Below are 21266 nucleotides of genomic sequence, written 5' to 3' on the forward strand. Positions count from 1 at the left end.
TATCTGGTCTCCCATTGCCTTGTCTGTCTTTGCTGGCTCCATTTCGGGAGAAACAGGTGTGTTTTATTACATTGCACTGTATTATGATCTGTGCAAACTGAAGACTTGCGGCAATCTGATGTGACAAGATGTGTCCACTCAAAGGGCTATATAGCACAGGGGGGAAGTGTGCTGTATACCTGCATGCAGGGATCTTTCCAGTGCCCTTCCCTTGCAAGCCTTGCCTACTGGCTTCTTCCTCTTCCTGGCCACCCATTCTCAAATGACCTCATGGTTTTGAGAACACTGAGGATTACAAAGGGTGCCTGTGATTGGTCATTTCCTGTTTATCACACTGAAAGCAAGCAGTTGACAAAACAGGAGGAGATAGAGAACAGCAAGGCAGAACCAATGCACATATGACCTCACAGAGCCTGAGACACATCAGATTTTCACTCCAATTTCTGGCCTCTACTCTGATCTCTCCAGACTTACTCTTAATTCTGTAGCGCTTAGTCTCCAGGAGCCCTGCACTCAGCCCCATTTCCGTTCCCTGGAGAACCCAGGATCCTCACTGCCCTTTACTGTGGACTTCTCAGCCTTCTCTTCTAGCCCATCTCCATTCTTTATGTGACTGGCTGACACAAAGAAACATTATCTACCAGGGATCCACTTGCTTAGGATATGGAGTAGGCAACAGCAACCAAAGAAGAGAGTCACACCAAAAAGAGAAAAGATCAAATACTTAAGCAAGGAAAACTTCAAACATCATGACTCCACATGCCTAGAGGCCAGGACAAAAACCACAAACATGAACAGCCAAGAAAATATGCCTCTTCCAGAAACCAGCAACAGGCCCAGAAAAAGCAGTTTATCCAAAGCACAAGATAAAGACTTCAAAATAGTTATTATGAATAAGTTCAAGGACCTTAAAGAGAAAATAAATAAATGCCTTAATAAAGACTGAAAACAAAATAATGAAAACAATATCAGAATGAAAATAGAATTTAATAAAGACATCTTATTTCCCATGCAATATTCTGGTCTCCGAATGGAGGATAGGTTTGAATCCCACTTCTGACACCAGAATATTTCATGGGAAATAAGATTCTGGGATACAATATAGGCTGATTGATGTTTATTCAGGTGAAAAAATCATTTCCATCAGAAACAGATGACCACCGCCGGTTCCCACTCCAAGGATGCCCCCGATGCTCTCTGCAACCCAACCAGGAAGTAAGAGAGCAAGCTAGGGTCCAGGATCCCAGACCTAGATCCTACAAGTTACATCCGCACCTGTGCCCACCCACCAATGGGTGTGGTCAGTGCAACAGGTACGGGCGGGGTGGATATCTCAGTACAACATGTGTTTGTTTATGTTCTTTGCTACTCATAGTAGTCAGAAAGTAGAAATAGCCTAGATGTCCATCAACAGAAGAATGAATAATGAAAATGAGGTACATTTACACAAAGGATTATTTTGCTCATAAAAAACAAAACCATGAAAATTTTGGATGGAGCTAGAAGAAAAATCATCCAGAGTGAGGTAACTCAGATCCAAAATGACAAATATGGTATGTATTCATGTGGATGTTACCTTGTAAGTGGTTGATAGGCATGCTACAATCCATAAACCACAGAGGTTAGATACAGAGAAAGGGACTAGGAGGAAGGGAGGATCTCACAAGGAAGGGGGAAAAGAATATACAGTTATGGAGAGACAGGGGGAAGACTGGAATAGGAGGATTAAAAGGGGAGGAGGAGAGAAGTAGTATGTAAAGAGGGAATACAAGAGGAACAACGAACGCCAAGGGTTATTTGGGATGGGGGTCATGTAGAAACCTGCTACTATAAAAGCTTCTTAACATATATGCATATATGAATGAAATCTAAATGGAGTCACCAACTAACAGAGGAGACAATGCCCCAATTAGCTATCTTTCACCACCAAGTGAAACATCATCCTTTGCCAGGAATGGATTACATCTACTTGAGTCCTTGGCCAAAGGGGTCTGTGGTGGTTTGAAAGAAAATGACCCCCAAAGGGAGGAGCACTATTAGAAGGTACAGCCTTGTGTAGATGTGGTCTTGTGGGAGGAAGTGTGTCACTGTGATGGTCTCATATATGCTCAGGATGCTACCCAGTGTCTCAACCACTTCTTGTTGCCACAAGATGTAGGACTCTCAACCACCCCAGCACCACATTTGTCCATGTGCTGACATGTCCCACCATGATGTCAATGGACTGAACCCCTGAACTGTAAGTGAGCCACCCCAGTGGAATGTTTTCCATTATTAGAGACGTCATTGTCGTGATGTTGCTTCACAGCAATAGAAACCCTAACTAAGACATGGTCCAATAGGAACCCTCAAACAACTCAAGGTTACTTACTGCCAAGGATATTGGTTATGCTCTACAGACTGATGGTAATACCCTGTTGCTGAAAACAATATTTACATACCCCAATTGGAAACAGAAGTAGAACTTGTGCCTTCCTAGAGCAGTCACCCCTACTGACCAGTGTTAATGGTACTGGAAGGTACTCTGGGTGTTACAGAGGAGAAAAGTAACCCCCAACCCAGATACAAAGCCTGAAATACACAATGCTGACCTGTCTGCATGATATCTTAGGGCAGTAGTGGCACAAAAGTTGTGAAAGTCACCAAAAATATCTGCTTGGATTTAAAGCCCACTTTACTATATAGAATCCATGACTAACATTCCTTGGGTGGTGGCCTGAGATTAGACAGGCCACAAACCTAGGGGAAAATGAAATACTATAGTTCTGCTAAAGGAACATAGTAATAAGATGACTCCCAATTGTATCCTGCTATACGCATAGATCAGTGCTGCACTCAGCCACCATCAGAAAAGCTTACTATTCAGTGGGTGGGAACTAACACAGAGAACCACACCCGACAATGTGCAGAGAGTAAGAGACTTTGGAACACTCAGTCCTAAATGGGATGTCTTCACCGAAATGCTCCGCTCAGGGCTCAATGAGATATGTGGAAGAGGAGAGATTGTGAGAGGAGATGAATGTATGCCGCCAAGGAAACAGCATCTTCTGGACTCAACAGGACTGACACAAATCAACTCACAGAAACGGTGGCAGCATGCACAGGGCCTGCACAGATTCAAGCCAGATGGAGCCCAGTGCTGAGAGAAGAAAATGGACACATAGTCCCATCCATAACCAGAAGCTATCTGCAATTGATGCCCACTTGCAAAAGAAATATGGGCTTCCCCTGCCCCCCCCCCCTCCGCTTTGGTCAATGGAGTCTCACTTAAAGGATATGGCCCATATCCAGGAATAGATAGCCAACAGAAAATAAACTCAGTGATATTTTTGTAGACTTTTGTCTCACATTTCTTTGTCTGGACTTTTTTTTTTTTTTTTTTTTGGTCTTACTGGCCTTTTGTTTGTATAGTATAGTTTCTAATTTTGTGTTTTTTTTTAATTGGTATTGTGTGTGTGTGTGTACCTGTGTATGTATGTTTCTTATTCCTTACCTTTTGTTGTTGTTTTTCAAATTCCAGTTTATTTGCTTTTTGTTTTCCAAAGAAGTACAGGAAGAAAGTGTGGAATTGGGTGGAAGGGAAGTTGGGGAGGATCTGCAGAATGTTGGGAGAGGAAAAACTGAAATCAGAATATATTGTATTAAATTTCATTTTTAAAAATGATAAAAAGAAATAAATGATTAAAAAAGACATGGATAGAAGAACCTTAGATGTTGAAGTGAAGGTAGAAGAAATGAATAGCTCAGCCAAAGAAAGCATTAAATCTAAAATTCCAGGCACAAAACATCCAGGAAATCTGAGACACTATGAAAAGATCCAAACCTACAAATAATAAGTATGGAGACAGAGAAGAAACTTAAATCAAAGGCACAAAAATTTATTATATTTTTATTTAATACATTTTAAATTAAAATATATTTTAACAGAAAATATTTTTAACAAAATCACAGAAGAAAAATTTCCAATCTAAAGAAAGAATTGCATCTCAAGGTACAAAAACAAATCACATAGAGCACCAAATAGGACCAGAAAAGAAATTATACTCAACATATAGTAAGTAAAATAATAAATAATATAGAACATAAAGGACACCATAACCTACACAGTGAAGGTCAAATATAAAAGGTAGGTGCATTAGAATAACACCTGACTTCTCAATGAAGACTCACATCCAGAAGGGCCTGGGTAGAGATTCTAAAAACTCTTAGAGACTATAGGTGCCAGCTGAGACTATTAGATCCAGTAAAGCTATCAATCACAATTGATAGGGAAAGAAAGACATTCCACAGTAAAACCAAATTTAAGCAGTTTCTGTCTGCAAATCCAGCTCTACAAAAGGGACTACAAGGATGATGTCAATTTGAAAAGGTTAACTAACCATTCACAACACAGCAGCAAAGTAAAAGAAGTAAATAGATACTGCTAATTAAGGAATACCAATATTATCTGTCTTGGCTCCCCAATAAAAAGATGCAGAATAATGGACTGGATTTAAAAAAGAAAAACATGATCCATTTTTCTTCTGCATCCAAGAAACACACATAAACATCAAGGATGGACATCACCTTAGGGTAAAAGGATGGGAAAAGATATTCCAAGTAAATGGACCCTAGATGCAAACAGGTATAGCTATTTTAATAGCTGACAAAATAGACTCCAAACCAAAATGAATCAGAAAAGCTAGGGAAGTACACTACATACACAAAGGAAAAAGTTCACCAAGAAGATATTACAATTCTGAACATCTATACACCAAACACAAGGCACCTAAGTTCATAAAAGAAATACTACTACAGCTAGAATCACATGTTGATCTTCATATTGTAACAGTGGGAGACTTTAATACCCTGTTCTCACCAATAGTCTGGTCATCAAGACAATAACTAGGCAGAGAAATCCTAGAGTTAAATAATACTATAAGTCAAATGGAACTAGCCAACATCTACAGACATTTCACCCAAACACGAAATATACCTTCTCAGCAGCACATGGAACTTTCTCCAAAACTGACCACATATTTAGACATAGAGCAATTCTTTAATATAAGAAAACTGGAATAAAACCCTGCATCCACCTGACCACCATGGATTAAAGTTGTATATCACTAACAACAGAAAGTATACAAACTCATGGAAACTGAACTCACTTCTGAATGAAAAATGGACCAAGAAAGAAATCAAGAAGGGATTTAAAACCCCTTGTTTTTGTTTTTGTTTTGTTTTGTTTTTAGAATTGAATGAAAATAAAAACACAACATACCAGAACCAATAGGATGCAGAGAAGATGATTGTAAAATGCAAGTTTACGGCACTAGGCACTTACATTAAAAACAACTTGAAATCTTATAGTAAAAACTTAGTGACACACCTGAATGCTCTAGAACAAGAAGAAGTAAGAAATCACACCCAAAAGAGTAGACAGAAAATAATCAAAGTCAGAGCTGAAGTCAATGAAAAAACAAACCAAACTAAGAACATACAGAGAATCACTGAAGCAATGAGTTGGTTCTTTGAGAAGACCAATAGGATTGACAAATCCTTAGCAAAGTTAAATAAAAGATACAGAGAGATGTCTAAATTAATATAATGTATAGAGATGAAAAGAGAAACTTACAATAGACATGAGGAAATCCAGAGTGTTACACAAATTAATAAAAGACCCAGAAGTTGATATTGACATTCAGACTTCAAGCTAAAGAATAGAAAAGCAAAGTAGCAGGCCTCAAACTTCTGCCTCTCCTCAGTGTGGCTTGAAAACAAATACCTTACTACTGAATACTGAAGACCCTGCTTCTTTATTTTATACCCCTCTAGTGTTAGGATTAAAGGCATGTGATCGTTACTCTTTTAGACTGATTCAATCTGGAGGATTCCTGGGTGGCTTTGAACTCGGAGAGATCTGTCTACTTCTAATCCTGAGTCCTAGGATTAAAGGTGTGTACCACTACCTCCTAGCTTCTGGCTGCTGGGATTAAAGGTGTGTGTCTGGCTTCTATGGCTTGTGGCTGCCTTTGCTTTTCTGAATGCTCAGGCAAGCTTTAATAAATCATAAATAATATATCACTACACCAGATAATCATAAGGACATACTTTAAAATTTAAAAATCTTTACTCTCTCATAACCAAAATCAGTCTGCGGCCAGGTTAATTCAGCTTGAAATTTTTTAGACCTTAGAAGAAAAATTAACTCCAACACTTCTCAAATTATTCCACAAAATAGAATGTGAAGAAATATTCCTAATTCTTTTCATCAAGCCACTATTATCCTGATATCAAAATCCACAAAAAGAACCAACAAGAAAGAAAATTATAGATCAATATGTACTATGGATGCAAATATTCTCAATAAAATATTTACAAACCAAATTTCAGAATACATAAAAAAGATTATCCACCAGTGATCAGGTTGGCTTCAAGACAAAGATGCAGGGCTGCTTCATCATACATAAATCAATAAATGTAATCCACCACATTAAAAGAATTAAAAACAAAGACCACATGGTCATCTCATTGGATGTAGAAAAGGTCTTTGACAAAATCTAACATCCATTTATGATAAAAGTCCTGGAAAGACTAGAGACACAAGGAACATACCTTAATATGATACAGACAGTTTACAGCAGACCAACAGAGAAGTTCAAAACATCTCTTTTAATGAGCAAGACAAGGATGTCCGATTACTCCTTGCCTATCCAATATAACTTGGTTTGTGTTTTAACAAATAAGCTTGCTTGAATATCAGAGTGCAGAGCTGAGCCACTAGATGCCAGGCAGTGGTGGCACACACTTTTAATTTCAGGTCTAGGGGGACAGATGGATCTCTATTGGTTCAAGGCCACCCAGGGCTAGGAAAAATTGATTTAGTCTAAAAGAGAAACAGAGGTCACACAAAGATGATCCCAGCATTGGGGATCCCATACCTTTAATCCCAGAACTAAGGAGGTAGAAACAGGAGTGATATGGCTAAACAGAGCAAGGAATATAAGGTGGAGGAGACAGGAACTCAATGCAGTCTAAGAGCAGTGCAGTGTGGGCAGTCTAGGCAGTCAGTCTGAGGCAGTCAGTCTGAGCATTTAGTCTGATGATTTGTAGAGACTGGATCACCCCTTCAGTCTGAAGAGTAGAAGGTAAAAGGTCTCTCTTGTGGCTGGCTGCTTTGCTTCTTTATCTTTCAGTCCCCCCCTCCAATATCTGACTCTGGGTTTTTATTATGAAGAACAATTAGAATTCGCGCTATGTATAGTATTTGAAGTTCTTAGCTAGAGCAATAAGACAACAGAAGGAGATCAGAGGGATACAAATAACAAAGAAAGAAATTAAAACATCTTTAGATGTAAATAATTTGATTTTATGCATAAAAGGCTATGAGAACCCCACCAGGAAACGTCTACAACTGATAAACACTTTCAGCAAAGTAGCAGGATACAAAATTAACTCACACACATACAAATTCACAACTTTCTTAAATGGCAAGCAGAGTGAGAAAGAAATCATGGAAATAGTACCTTTCACAACAGCTTCAAAAATACCTTTGGATAACTCTAACCAATCAAGTGACAGACTTGAATAATAAAAGCTTTAAAACATTGAATAAAGAAATATAAGAAGGATGAGGCTCAGGTGAGTGAAAGATACCTACAGGGCAGCCTGTGTCCTCATGGGTCCATGTTGGTGTCTGAGGGACACTGTTGAGGTGGGCCATGACTATCTGAGTGGCTTGGGGTCATGTGACATCTGACCCTGGCTGCTACCTAGGACCATGTCTGGGTCCATGATCCTACCACAGTTAGGGTCTGTGATGTTAGTGGCCCATGGTACCACCAAAGGTCACACAGATACCCTGGGTCTAGACCTCATCCTGTGGCCATATTGGTGTCCAAGGGCTATGCTGCCACTAGGGCCTGGATCTGAGTGGCTGGCACTGTCACCTGGTATCGTCATGGACAGGGCTGCTGCCTTGGGCCATGTTTGGGTCCATTGTCCTACTGCACTCAGGTTCTGTGTTGATGTCTGTGTTGATGGTTCAACCAAAGCTCACAAGGATGCCTCAGGTCTAGGCTGTAACCTGTGGCCATATTGGTGTCTGAGGGCCATGCTGCCACTGAGACCATGACAATCTGGGTGGCCTGTGCTGTAATATGGAGCCATGCTGCTTTATGATCCATGTCTAGAGCCATGTTCAGCAGCAGCCAGGACCTGTGTTGATGTCCATAGCTCCTGTTACTACCAGGGACTAAGTGGATGCTCAGGGTTTAGACAACCACCTGATACCATGTTGGTATCCAAGGGTCTTGCTGCCACTGTGGCCATACTGATCTGGGTGGCCTGTGCTACTGCCAGGGCCATGGTGATGTTGGGGCCCAAGTTACTGCCAAGGACATCTGTGGATCTGTGTTCCTGCTGCAGCTGGGGTCTGTGATGATGTCCACAAGTCTGTGCTACCACAGGGATAATAGGAACCATGTGTGTTGAAATTCATTGGCTGTGCTGACCTGTATCTGCCCCTTACCAGCTTTGGGGTAGCAGGTCCTGCCCTTTGCTAAACACTGGAGCAGGAGAGCTGGCTTTGCCCCACTCCCATGAAAAGTTGCACACCCTACCTCCTTACTTGGGAGAGCTATTCCCAATGGCATGGGCCTGAGAGAGCTGGCTCTGCCCCTTACCTGAGAAGCAGTCTTAGTGACCCTGACTGACCAGCTCAGTTACCATCCACACCCACATCCTGGGCCTTGGGTTCCCCCCCCCCAACATCTACCCCATCTGTGACCTGCTGGGGTGTGTGAAAGGATTCATCCCACAGAAAGTAACTGCAGGATCTCTATGACTCAGGACAATAGCAGGATATCTGAGAGGAACTTCAGTAAGAGCCCAGTGATGATGGTGTGCCAGGGACCTCGAGCCAGACCAATGACTCATTGCAATGAACATTGTGGGTGGGACAAAAGGGTAACACACTGTAGCTCCCAATGCCACTAGGGTGAATGAAGAGGTGCTGGAAAGACAGAGGAGTGGGGTGGATTTTTTGTTTGCTTGTTTTTAATTAATTTGGGGAGTGATGCAGTGGTGAGAGGCAAATATGGAGAGACTGGGGAGGGGTGAGTGGGATTGGGGTGCATGATGTGGAATTCCCAAAGACTCAAAAAAGAATTCCATTAAAAAAAGAAAATATTGAAGAAGACATCAGAAGATGGGAAGATTTCCCACACTCCTGGATTGGTAGAATTGATATTGTAAAAATGGCCAACCTAGCAAAAACAATCTAGAGATTCAATACAATATCCATCAAGAGCTCAACACAATTCTTCACAGAAACTGAAAAGCAAAACAAAACATTTTTCAGCTTCATCTGCAAACGCAAAACAACCAGGACAGCCAAAACATTCCAGAACAGTAACTACTGAAGGTATCACCATCCCTGGTTTCAAGTTTTACTACAGAGCTTTAGTAATAAACACAACATGGTATTGACATAAAGACAGATACATTGGTCAATGAAATTGAACTGAAGACCCAGACATAAGTCCACACACCCAGAGACACCTGGATTTTTACACAGCAGCTGAAAATAAACACTGCAAAAACAGACATCTTCAACAAATAGTGCTTGATAAACCGGATAGCTTCATTAGAAGAATGCAAAAATATCTATATTTACCACACTACATAAAAACCAACTCCAAATGGACCAAGAACTTCAACATAAAGCCAGATATCTTGAATCTGATTGAAGAAAAAGTCAGGGAATAATCTTGAATTCATTAGCACAGGAAGGGTTTTATGAACAGGACACCAATAACATAAGAACTAAGAACAACAATTAATAATTGGAATGCCCTGAAGCTGAAAAATTTCTGTATGGCTAGGGACACTACCATTTGGACAAAGTGGCAGCCTGTAAAATGGAGGAAGATCTTTAACACTTAATTTTTTTTTATGCCACCAAGTAAAGTTTCCAGTGTCATTAGTGGAGTACATTTTGTTGAGTCACCGGCCAAAGTAATCCCATGGAATCTCCCAAGCAGGCTACTGCCAAGGGTGTTGGTTTCTCCATGATGGTAAGTCCCTGTTGCTGTAGATAACAATAACTTACTTATCTCATATAACATGGAAAGTTGAGCTGGTGGATAACTAGAAGCTTCACCCCTACTGACTAGAATTCATGGTCCTGGAATGTAATCACCAATATTACCCAGCCACAAACCCTGCTATCTACAGTAGTTACCTACCTGCAATAGTCTCACAAATATTGTGGGAGTAACCCCCATTTTTCTGATTGGATTTGAGGCTCACTTCACAAATTAGAACTCATACTTGACACTACTCATGACCTTGGGGAAAACCTAGTTATTATTGTGCTAAAGGAACACAGCAGTAAAATGACTCCTGGTGACAGATAGCCATGTACCAGTGTCTTGCTCAGCATCATCAGAGTAGCTTCTTGCAGTAGATGGGAATTACCCAGTAACTCACAAGTGGACAATGTGAAGAGAGTGTGAGATATTGGAACACTCAATCCTAAATATGATGTCATCATCAACCCCCTCCCCTCAGGCCTCAAGAACCCATGCAGAAGAGGAGGCATAAAGACTGTAAGAGCCAGAGGTGTTCTCTTTCAAACACAATAGGACTGATGCACGTATGAACTCACAGAGACTAGCAGCACACACAAAGTCTACACAGGTTCAGTATAGACAGATGAGAAGGAGAAGTGGACACAGGACTAGGGTGAAAGTTACCAAAAGACATTTGTATCTCTGTTGTCCAGTAAAGGATGATTTGATTTTTATGAACTTCTGTTAATAGGATTATCTATATTGGGCCATGTGGTGGTTTGAAAGAAAATGGCCCCCAAAGGGAATGGTACTATTAGGGAGTGTGGCCTTGTTTGGAGGAAGTGTGTTACTATGAGGGTGAACTTTGAGGTCTCTTTTGTTCAGGCTTCCCTCAATGTGACAGTCAGTTGACTTCCTGTTCCCTACAGGATGTAGGACTCTCAGTCAAATTACTTCAGAACATGTCTGCTTGCATGGCTGCCATGTTCCCTGCCATGATGATAATGGACTGAACATCTGAAACTGTAAGCCAGCCACCTCAATTAAATGTTTTCCCTATAAGAGTTGCCTTGATCATGGTGTCATTTCACAGCAATAAAAACCTTAAGACAGTCCTGAATGTCTGTATTGGGTCTGCATGTTTGTATGTCAAATGTGTTGCTGAAGAAATTATTACATAGAGTGGTTGTCTTAGTTAGGGTTTCTATTGCTGTGATGAAATACCAGATGTAGAAGCAACTTGGGGAGGAAAATGTGTATTTTGCTCACATTTTCATATTATAGTTTATTGTTGAAGGCAATCAGGGTAGGAGCTCAAACTGAGCAGGAATCTGGCGGCAGAAGCTAATTCAGAGGCCATGAAAGCTATGGAGGAGTGCCTACTGGCTTGCTCCTCATTCCTTGCTCATCTTTTCTTATAGAACCTAAGAACACCAGCCCAGGGTTGGAAGCACCCACAAGGCACTGGGCACAATCATTGTGCCTACATCAATCACTAATTAAGAAAATGACCCACAGGTTGCATAAAGCCCAATGTTATGGGGACATTTTCTGAATTAAAGTTTCCCCTTCCCAAATGCCTTAGCATAAAACTTTCAAGCACGGGGGAGGTTTCTGCTTCTTAGACACTTGGATTATGTGATGAAATTCTAACCCCATGGGCTCACTTTTCACATGTCACAGTTTAAGGAGTCCAGAAATTTAGGTGGCTGCTTTCTCAGAATCTCCAACTTTGAGTTTGTAATGTTCTCTTCTAGCTACAACTTGTATCGCCAATGTCTTCGAAGCATAAACACCATAAATAGTCAACGAGTTGTGTATGCCAGTTTTTTAACCCATATGTCATCTTATCTCTTGGTCTTCCTTCCTTTTCCCCATCATATTTTCTTCTCCTTTCTCATTCCTCCCCACACTACTCCACACCATTTATCTTCTCCCTTGTAAACTGCCCTGCATCTATATCCACATCTAACAAGGTCACTCCACTCCTCTTTCCCTTCCCACACTCCTCTTTCCTTCTCTTTCTTACCTCTTTTCTTTTAATCCCTTCACTTCTTTCTAACTGCTGACTATGGTATCATCCACACCCTAAATGGAAAGATGCCTGTGTTATTATAGGAGCCCAGGTCGCTGTATAGCAGCATAGAAACTGGGATTTACCCCTGGCTTCTTTTAAAGAAACCCTAACCTGATGACTTTGGTTAGTTCCTGTTTCACACAGAAATGGTAACTATAATGTAGATGCCGGAGGAAGTTCAGAGAAAGAAGTAAAACTTGAGTTTAGGGAAGTGAACTTGCCTCTGATTTACTACAACTCTTTGATTACTAATATTTTGTGAAAAATTTCTATGTGGCCATACTATATTAAGTGTTTTATGTTAATTTTTCTACAAAGTTTTAATAAAGTATTGGTATTCAACATATTTTCCGGATAAGAAGACCAATTCTTAGGAATACAAAATGTAGTTCACAAGATCACACAATTTGAGGGCCCCAACACCATGACTGAGTTCTTAACTACTAGATTCAGAGAGGGCAAAGTGGGGACCTCAGTCCCCTCTCTGTCCCATTTTCCTCTCAAGTAGGAATGATTGACAATATTCAAATAAAGTAATGCATCCAAGTAAATAATAATGTCAGAATTTTATTTTTCATAATGGAAATAAGGTACTCTGAATTCTAAAACAAACAAACAACAAAACACAAAAAACAACAACAACGCAAAGAATTTGAACAACCTTGAAGCAATTGTAAAGGAGTCAACAGAAAATGGTTCAGTTCTGATCATTGTGAGGAAAGTAGAAGTCTGTCCCCATTTGTCTGCCATCTTGGTTCATTATTATATGTTACACACTGTAGATGGCTAATGGAAAAAAGCCCAGTAGAGCACAACACAACATTCATAAATTGCTCATTTCCAGGATGTATCCCTAGTGCACAAACAGACTTCAGGAGCCCATTCCCCATGGAGGGATACTCCCTTAGCCTAGAGACATGGAGAGGAACTAGGCTCTACCCCCAATGACATGACAGATTTTGATGATCCCTCATAGAAGGCCTCACCCTCCCTGGGGAATGGATGGAGGATGGGATAGGGGGCTGTGGGGGGCATGGAAGGATGGGAGGGAGAGGGAACTGGGGTTGATATGTAAAATAAGAAAATAAATAATTTATTTAAAAAATTGCTCGTTCCAACATCAAAGCAAACTTAAGACTGGATGTGTCAATTAGGACAAGACCCTGATGTTCCCTCAATAATTTCATCAGGAAAGTAGGAATAATTATCTTCTCTCTATACCATTTTTTGGTGTTTGGATTGATTGTGGTGGTACATGTATTTGACACCATAATATGGTATCAACAGGTCCACTGAGGAGCTGAAGTCCTAGAACACTCTCAAGTCTACCCTAAGTAAGTTTTAGGGAGGTACTTAAATGATGTAAACAGGTATGACAAACTATATTTCTGTTCATAATAATGCTGTTCCAGGCAGAGTTAGGGTTTGACCACATAACGAATGGGCTAAGTGCAACCTAGCTTTTAGTCAGCATGCAAAATGCCAAGATGAATTATTGCAAGAATTTCAGTTTGGTTTATTTTGTGTAAGGTTCAATTGAGGGTACATTTTCTCAAATTTGATTAAACAGATCAATATTTTCCAAATAATTTAAGCATTAACCATTTTTTTTGACAAAACCACAATGAACTGACTACAAAACAGAAAATTTAATTGTATTGTGTGCTCATTTCCTCATTTGTAAACTGGAAGTATTAGTATCTATTTTATAGTGAGTTAGTAATGATTTAAGAGATGATGCCTATAAAGTGCTTAGTGTGGTGTTGGGTACAAACTAATTACCAACAAATATTAACTGCTTTTGTCTTATTAACTGTGGCCTAAAAAGTCTCTGTCCCTGTCCTGTCAGAGAGGTCCCAAAGTCCTTGGGATTTTCTGACTGACAAAGATGATGCAAAATGATGTCAAAGACTTTTATGAGTGACTCTTGGTGGACTCCTAGATAGAGTGGGAGTGAGTCACTATAAAGATCAACCTGATACTAGAAGCTTGGGAATTTTTAGCTCTCTGATATTGGAAGAGGAGCTAGAGCTGGAGTTGATTACAAGCAGCTCAGTCTTGCTATAATCATGCTTAGTGTAAATAATGTGGTTATAAGTATTTTTAGTGAAAAAAGCTTTAATGAAATGTATTGTGATCATGTTTTTCCCTCCCCCAGTTCCTCCTAGATCTTCCTGACTACTGTACCCACTCTACTTTATGTTCTTTCTCTCCCCTTGGGAAATTCTTTCATCACCTCTGAGTTGCTTAATAGGTAACTAACTGCTTGATTATTTGAACTGTAGCACACATATTGAAGTAGTAAAAGCTGCCTTTGACATAAAAGTGAAAGCATCTAATATTTGGGGTCTAGGCACCTCACTCATGATGGATTTCTTTGCTAGCTTCATTGTGAATTTCCTTTCATTTTCCTTAACAGCTAAGTAATATGCCATATTTTCATTTTCATTCATCAGATGATGTACATCTAAGCTGTTTCCAATTTCTGGCTGTTATTAATGGAGAAACGGTGGACATGGATGAGCAAACATCTCTGTAGTAGGATGCAGAATCCTTGGTTTACATGTCTAAGAGTGACATAGCTGGGTATTGAGATTGATGTATTCCCAGGATCCTGAGATCTGTCACACTGATTTCCGTAGTGTTTGTACAAGTTTGCACTCCCACTAGCATTGGGTGAGCATTTCCCCTTCTCCACATCCTCACCAGCATGAGCTATCCTTTGTTTTAGTGCTCTTGGCCATTCTGACTGGTTTAAGATGAAATCTCAAAGTAGTAGTTTTAATTTGTGTTTTCCTGATGACCAAGGATGTTGAACATTTCTTAAGTGTTTCTCAGCCATTTGTGTTCATTCATTTTTTTTTGAGAACCCTCTGTTTAGTTTTGTAACCCATTTTTTAATTGGGTTGTTTATTTTCTTGACATCTTATTGGTCTTAGTGCCTGTGCTATCAGTGTCCTATTCAGAAAGCCTTTTCCTGTGCCTAAGAGTTCAAAACCATTTTCCATTTTCTCTTTTGTCAGATTCAGGCCAGAAGAGGGAACCAGATCTCATTACAGATGGTAGTGAGCCACCATGTGGTTGCTGGGATTTGAACTCAGGACCTCTGGAAAAGCACACAATTCTCTTAACCTCTGAGCCATCTCTCTAGCCCTCGGAATAAAAAAAAAATATTTTTAAAGTATGTCTTTATGATTCTCTGGATTTCTCAGTGTCTGTTGTGATGTTGCCCTTTTCTTATCTAATTTAGATATTTTTCTCTACCTTATGGTTAATTTTGCTAAGGGCTTATCAATCTTACTGATTTTTCTCAACACCAAATCTTTGCTTCATCGATTCTTTGTATTTTGGGTTTTCTTTTTCTTGATTTCAGCACTGAGTTAGATGATGATGATGATTTACCATCTATTCCTTTTATGTGTCATTTTCCTTTTTGTCCTAGAGTTTTGGGATGTGCCATTAAGTTACTACCATGAAATCTCTCCAATGCTTTCATGTAGGCATTTTGTGCTATGAACTTATCTTTTCAAACCACTTTCATTTTGTCCCATAGGCTTGGGTATATTGTGTTCTCATGTTCATTCAATTCTAAAAACTTTTAAATTTTCTTCTTAATTTCTGTTTTGACTCATTTCTAAAATTCAGTAGTGAGTTGTCAAGTTTTCATGAGTTTGTAAGCTTTCTGTTGTTTGTGTTGTTGATATCCAGCTTTAAACCATAGTGGTCATTTAGGATGCAGCATGTTATTTCAGTTTTTTTTTTTTTTTTTTTTTTAATCTGTTGAGACTTGCTTTGCATCAGTTTTGGAGAAAGTCCCATGAGCTTATGAGAAGAATGGTATATTCTTTTGTGTTTGAATGGAATGTTCTATGAATATCTACTAGATCCACTTTATTCATGACATCATTTAATTCCAGCACTTCTGTTTGGTTGTTGTCTGAATGCCCTGTCTATTGGTAGAGTAGGGTATTGATGTCACCCACTATCAACTGTGTGAGGGTCAACAAGTGATTTTAGCTATAGTAGCATTTTATTTACGAACTTGTGTGTTCTTGTGCTTGTTGCACAAATGTTTAGGATTCATAGCCTCTCAGTGGATTTTTCCTTTACTGAGTATGTGGTGTATGTCCCTATCTTTTCTGATTAGTTTTGGTTTGAAGTCTACGTTGTCAGTTATTAAAATGGTTATACCTATTTGCTCCTTGGGTTCATTTGCTTGGAATATCTTCTTGCATTCTTTTATCCAGAGGTGATGTCGATCTTTGATGGCAATGTGTGTTTCTTGGAAGCAGCAGAAAGATGGATCCTGTTTTCTAATCCAACTTGTTAGTCTGTGTCTTTATAATTGGAAATTGGGACCATTGATTTTTGAGAGTTATCAAGGAGCAGTGTTTATTGACTCCTAGTTTTATTTATTTTTTTTATTGGTAGTTTTTACCTTTATCTTGATTTGCCATTCTGGGATTATTTATTTCTTCTGTTGTCTTGGGTGTGGTTGACCACTTCTGATTGAAGTTTTTCTTCTAGACCCTTCAGTAGAGGTGGATTTATAGGTAGATACTGTTCAAATTTGATGTTATTGTGAAATGTTTTTCTTTCTCTGTCTATTGTAAAAGATAGTTTTTGCTGTGTATTGCTGTCTGGGCTATTAAATGTGGTCTCTTAGAGTGGTAGAACATCCATCTAGGCTGTTCTGTCTTTTAGAGTTTCCATTGAGAAGTCAGGTATTATTCTAAATGTTACTTGGTCTTTTCCCTTACAGCTTTTAATAGTTTTCATTGTTCTAAATATTTTGATCATTTGGTGTTATGTGACATTTCTTTTCTGGTCCTGTCGACTTGATGTTCTTCTTGTATATTGATAAACACCTTCTTCTTCAGTTTGGGGAAATTTTCTTCTGTGATTTTGTTGAAAATATTTTCTGTACCTTTCACATGGGTACCTTCCCCTTCCTCTATTTCTATTAGTCTTACATTTAGTCTTTTCACAGTATCCCAGATTGTAGGGCCCTGCATGGACCCCCACCCCCACCCCAGGCACCTTGAGCAAACCTGAAGCTATTGGCAGGAACTCCTTGCCCCAAAGCTCTTCCTGTTTTGATAAGACACACCTCGTGGGGAGGAGCTAAACCTAAAGATCCTGTTATTTTCCACTGTGCTGTAAGTCAGTATTTAAGACCGTTCCATCCCTCAATAAATGGCATTTGGCATTCTGACATTGCCATTGAACAAGTGACCTGCTGTCTTGTCTCTTTATTTCAATCTCTAGGCCTTCAACCGATTTGTGGAACAGATCACAGCACAGGTGCTACACCAGATTTCCTGAACTTTATAGATTGTACATTTTCTTTACTGAATTGTCCATTTCTTACACTTTGTTTTCAACACCCGAGGTTGTTTCTTCCATGTCTTATATTCTGTTGGTGAAGCTTACCTCTGAGGTTTTTATTTGACTTCATAAATATTTCATTTTAATTTGGGTTTTTTGGTGATTCTGTTTCTACTTTTATGTCTTGAACCATTTCCTTTTTTTTTTTTTTTAATCCCACTGTTTTCACAGACTTCACTAAGGGATTTATTCATATCCTCTGTAAGGTGCTTGAACATATTCATAATTGCTGTTTGGAAGTCCTTGTCTTTTGCTTCTGTTCTGTTTCATTCTCAGGGTCTTGTAGTAGGGTTACTAGGTTCTGGCAGAGATGTTGTCTTGGCTGTTAGTGACTGTGTTTTTATGCTGGTTTCTAGGCATCTAAATAATAGAAGTGATTCTATATGTTCACATCTGGTCTTGTCTTTGTTGGCTTCTTTTGCCCTCTCTGTATCTTAGGCAAGTGTGGCGGCTGTAGATTGTCTGGTAGAGTGTGCTCCTGCATGTTGGTGGGTGGCAGCGAAGAGTAGAAATGGGCCAACAGAAATGACTAAGAAGAGCTGTGAGAAAGAGCTAAGAGGATTCTGTCCTCACCAAGAACCAGGGTCTCTAGGGAGGTATGTGGGAGGAGGGGCTCCTATAATAGACTGCAGCAAGGCAAAGGATAATCTGGAGAGATGGGGATGAAAGGCTGGGGGCACCCTGGTTTTGTGCCAAGAGTTGTCTCCAGTGAATGGAGTTGAGGTGGGAGGAGCTACAGGGTTGAGTGGAACTGGAGAGATAGTCATGGTGGACCTGAAGCAAAGTTATAATCGCCTACCTGTGTACCATCCCAGTGTGGCCACTGTGTGTCCCAGGTAGAGAGCTTTTCTAGGAATTGGCATCTGATGTAAAGGAATGGGAGTGGGCTAGAATGGAGGGCTGCAAGGGCCCATATAGTAAAGAGGCCCTCTCCTAGGTTCAGCGAAATTCCCTGAGAATGGAAGTCTAGTGGGAGGAGGGTTGCCTACAAGCAGACTGCTGCAGACCTGGGGTGAGACCACAGAGGCCATGATGGAGGGAATGAAGAAGAGTGGAAACTGCCTACTATATCCTAGCCTGGCATCGCCACTTGGGGTCCCAGGTAGAAAGTGTTTGGGGGAGTCAGAGACTGACACAAAGGAATGGGCTAGAAGGGAAGGCTGAGAAGGTTCACAGGTAGAAGGATTGGGTCCTCTCTTAGGTTCTGTGGAGTATCCAGAGATCAGTTTATTCTGAATCTTAATCTACCTCCCCTTCATCTGATGCTGAAAACAAGAAGTATTTAAAGTATTTGAAGCCATTCCCACACTTAGGCTTGGTCCAGATATGTGACCAGGGAACTCACTTTGCCCTGACTTCTACCACTCCCATGCCATCTCTCCAGACTGACCTCCAATTAAGCTGCAGATGCACTGGCTGTGCCTGCTGTGGTCCAACCTAAGCCCCAGGAGAGTCCCGCATCACACAGTGAAATAAGGCCTCATGCCCAGATTACACCATACAAACACCATACAAAAACAATATGAAAGGCTAAGGCACTGTGGCTCATCTCAAATCCATCAGGCCTGTAGAAACTTTCTCCAATGAGAATAACCCAGATAAACTCCTCAACACAGAATTTAAAAAGAACAATCATAATTTCACCAAAGAACTCACTTTAAAGTCAAGGGGTTGAAAGAAGACAAGAAAAATGGCCCAATGAACTTAAAAAAGGATGGAAATTACTGCTTGAATGGTGTCCCAGAAAACGTGAATATCTGGATGACTGAAATGACAAAGACAAATCAGGATATGAAGATTGAAATCATAAAAGAGATAGAAACGTTGAAGAGAACTCAAGCTGAAACAAAAATGGAATTGAAAAACCCAATACCCCAGTTAGAAAACACAGGGAACACCTTTTATTATAATGGATCAAGTCAAAGATACAACATTAGGACTTGAAGAAAAAGTAGAAAAGGTAGACCACTCAAGCAAGAATATGAAAAAATGTAAAAAAAAAAAAAAAGATGTGTATGTGGTGTGTGGTATGTGGTGGCTGGGCAGGGGTGGAGGGTAGGAGGTGGGGGGGTCACTTAGAGCAGAAATTCCATTCCATGGGAATCTGGTGACTTCTTCTGATCTCCACAGGCACTAGGAATGTAAGTAGTGTGTCCACATACATCAAACAAAACATTCTACATATAAAATAGTAAGTAAATAAATCACTTTTAAATTTAAAATCTCCAATAAAATACTTATAAACTGAATATGGGCACATCTCAACCCTATCATCCAGCATAATCAACTGAGCTTTGTCCTAGACATCCAGAGATGTTCCATCATATGTAAGTCAATAAATGTAATAAATCCTATAAATATAAAAGACAAAAGTCACATGATCATCTCAATAGATGCTGAAAAGGCCCCTGACAAAATTGGCCATGTCATCATGATAAAAGTCCTAGAGAAAGTAGGACTAGAGAGAATGTGTGTCAACATAATAAAGTATTCATTTGCTAAACCCACAGACAACATCATCTTAAAGCAATCCCATTAAAATTAAGAAAACCACAGATATGTCTACTATCCTCACTTCTTTTTTCAATATAGTGCTTAAAGCACTAGCTAGAAGGATATTAAAAGGATACAAATGGCAAAAGAGCTCAAATTATCCCTATTTAGACAATATTATACATAAGAAATCTCCCAAAAAACTTCTAGAAATGATCAACAATTTCAGCAATGTAACAAGACACAAAGAACCCAACACCGTTATTCTGCTAGTCATAGTATTAAAATGACTTCTAAAAACTTACTGGTATACCCCTAGATCAGAGCGTCTCTCAACCCTCAGAGAATTTCCTCCTTGCAGTAGATGGCCATTACCACTGCTAACTGATCAACATGCAGAGAACAAATGACTGTAGAATTCTCAGCCCCAAATTAGACATTTATGTCTCACACCAAGGCTCAGAGATCTTTGCAGAAAAGGGGGAAGAAAGTCTATAAGAACCAGAGGTGGTGGATAACATCAAGAAAACAGTGTTTTCTAGACAACAAGGCAGATGTACATATAAACTTGTAGCTATTGGGACAGCATATGTAAGACCTGTTGCAAACTCCATCCAGACAAAATCCCACCATAGAGGGTGGGGATCTGGATATCAAATCCCACCCCTAACAGAGGGACTATTAGAATTTGTTGGACACTGGGAGAGGGAGAGTCGGGGATTTTTTTAGTGATATGACCCTTGGTAGGTTGACCACACATCAGGGCAGGCCTTGATCTCAGGACTAGCTGGGCAACTAGCTGGGAAAAGAAAATGAAAGTAATCTCAAAGTTGGTGATTAGGGATGGAAGGGTAATAAAGTTGGAGGAGGGTGTGTGAATATATCCCAAGTGCATTACATGAAATTCTTAAAAAGTAATAAACAATTAAAGAGTAAGAGGCCATGCATTTGAGAAGTAGAGGGGATGGTAGGAGTAGTTGAAGAGGGGAGAGAGAAGGGGAATAATTTAAATACAGTTTTCATATATGAAATTATCAAAGACTAAATAATAATAATAAGCTTATATCAAAGACTAAATAATAAGCTTAATTTTTATTTGAAGCAGCAAGTATTCCTTAAAAATGTATTTTAAGCTGATAATTCCTCTGTTTTATCTTTTCTGAATTTGGAATAAATGGGTTCTCTTTTCAAATGAAATCCAAATTTGAAAGGAAGTTTTATAATGATACTCTTTTTGTTTACCTTAAGAAAAATAT

The 21266-nt window shown here is 39.6% G+C and overlaps 1 protein-coding gene across 4 annotated transcripts in view; it reads right to left on the reverse strand.

The window, feature by feature from the left end:
- The window catches only part of Kirrel1 (kirre like nephrin family adhesion molecule 1), a 1148154-nt gene that overhangs the window by 989582 nt on the left and 137306 nt on the right, over positions 1–21266 (reverse strand). The window lies entirely within an intron of this gene.

This window comes from Phodopus roborovskii, unplaced genomic scaffold (assembly GCF_943737965.1).
Source record: "Phodopus roborovskii unplaced genomic scaffold, PHOROB, whole genome shotgun sequence".
NCBI classification, from domain to species: domain Eukaryota; kingdom Metazoa; phylum Chordata; class Mammalia; order Rodentia; family Cricetidae; genus Phodopus; species Phodopus roborovskii.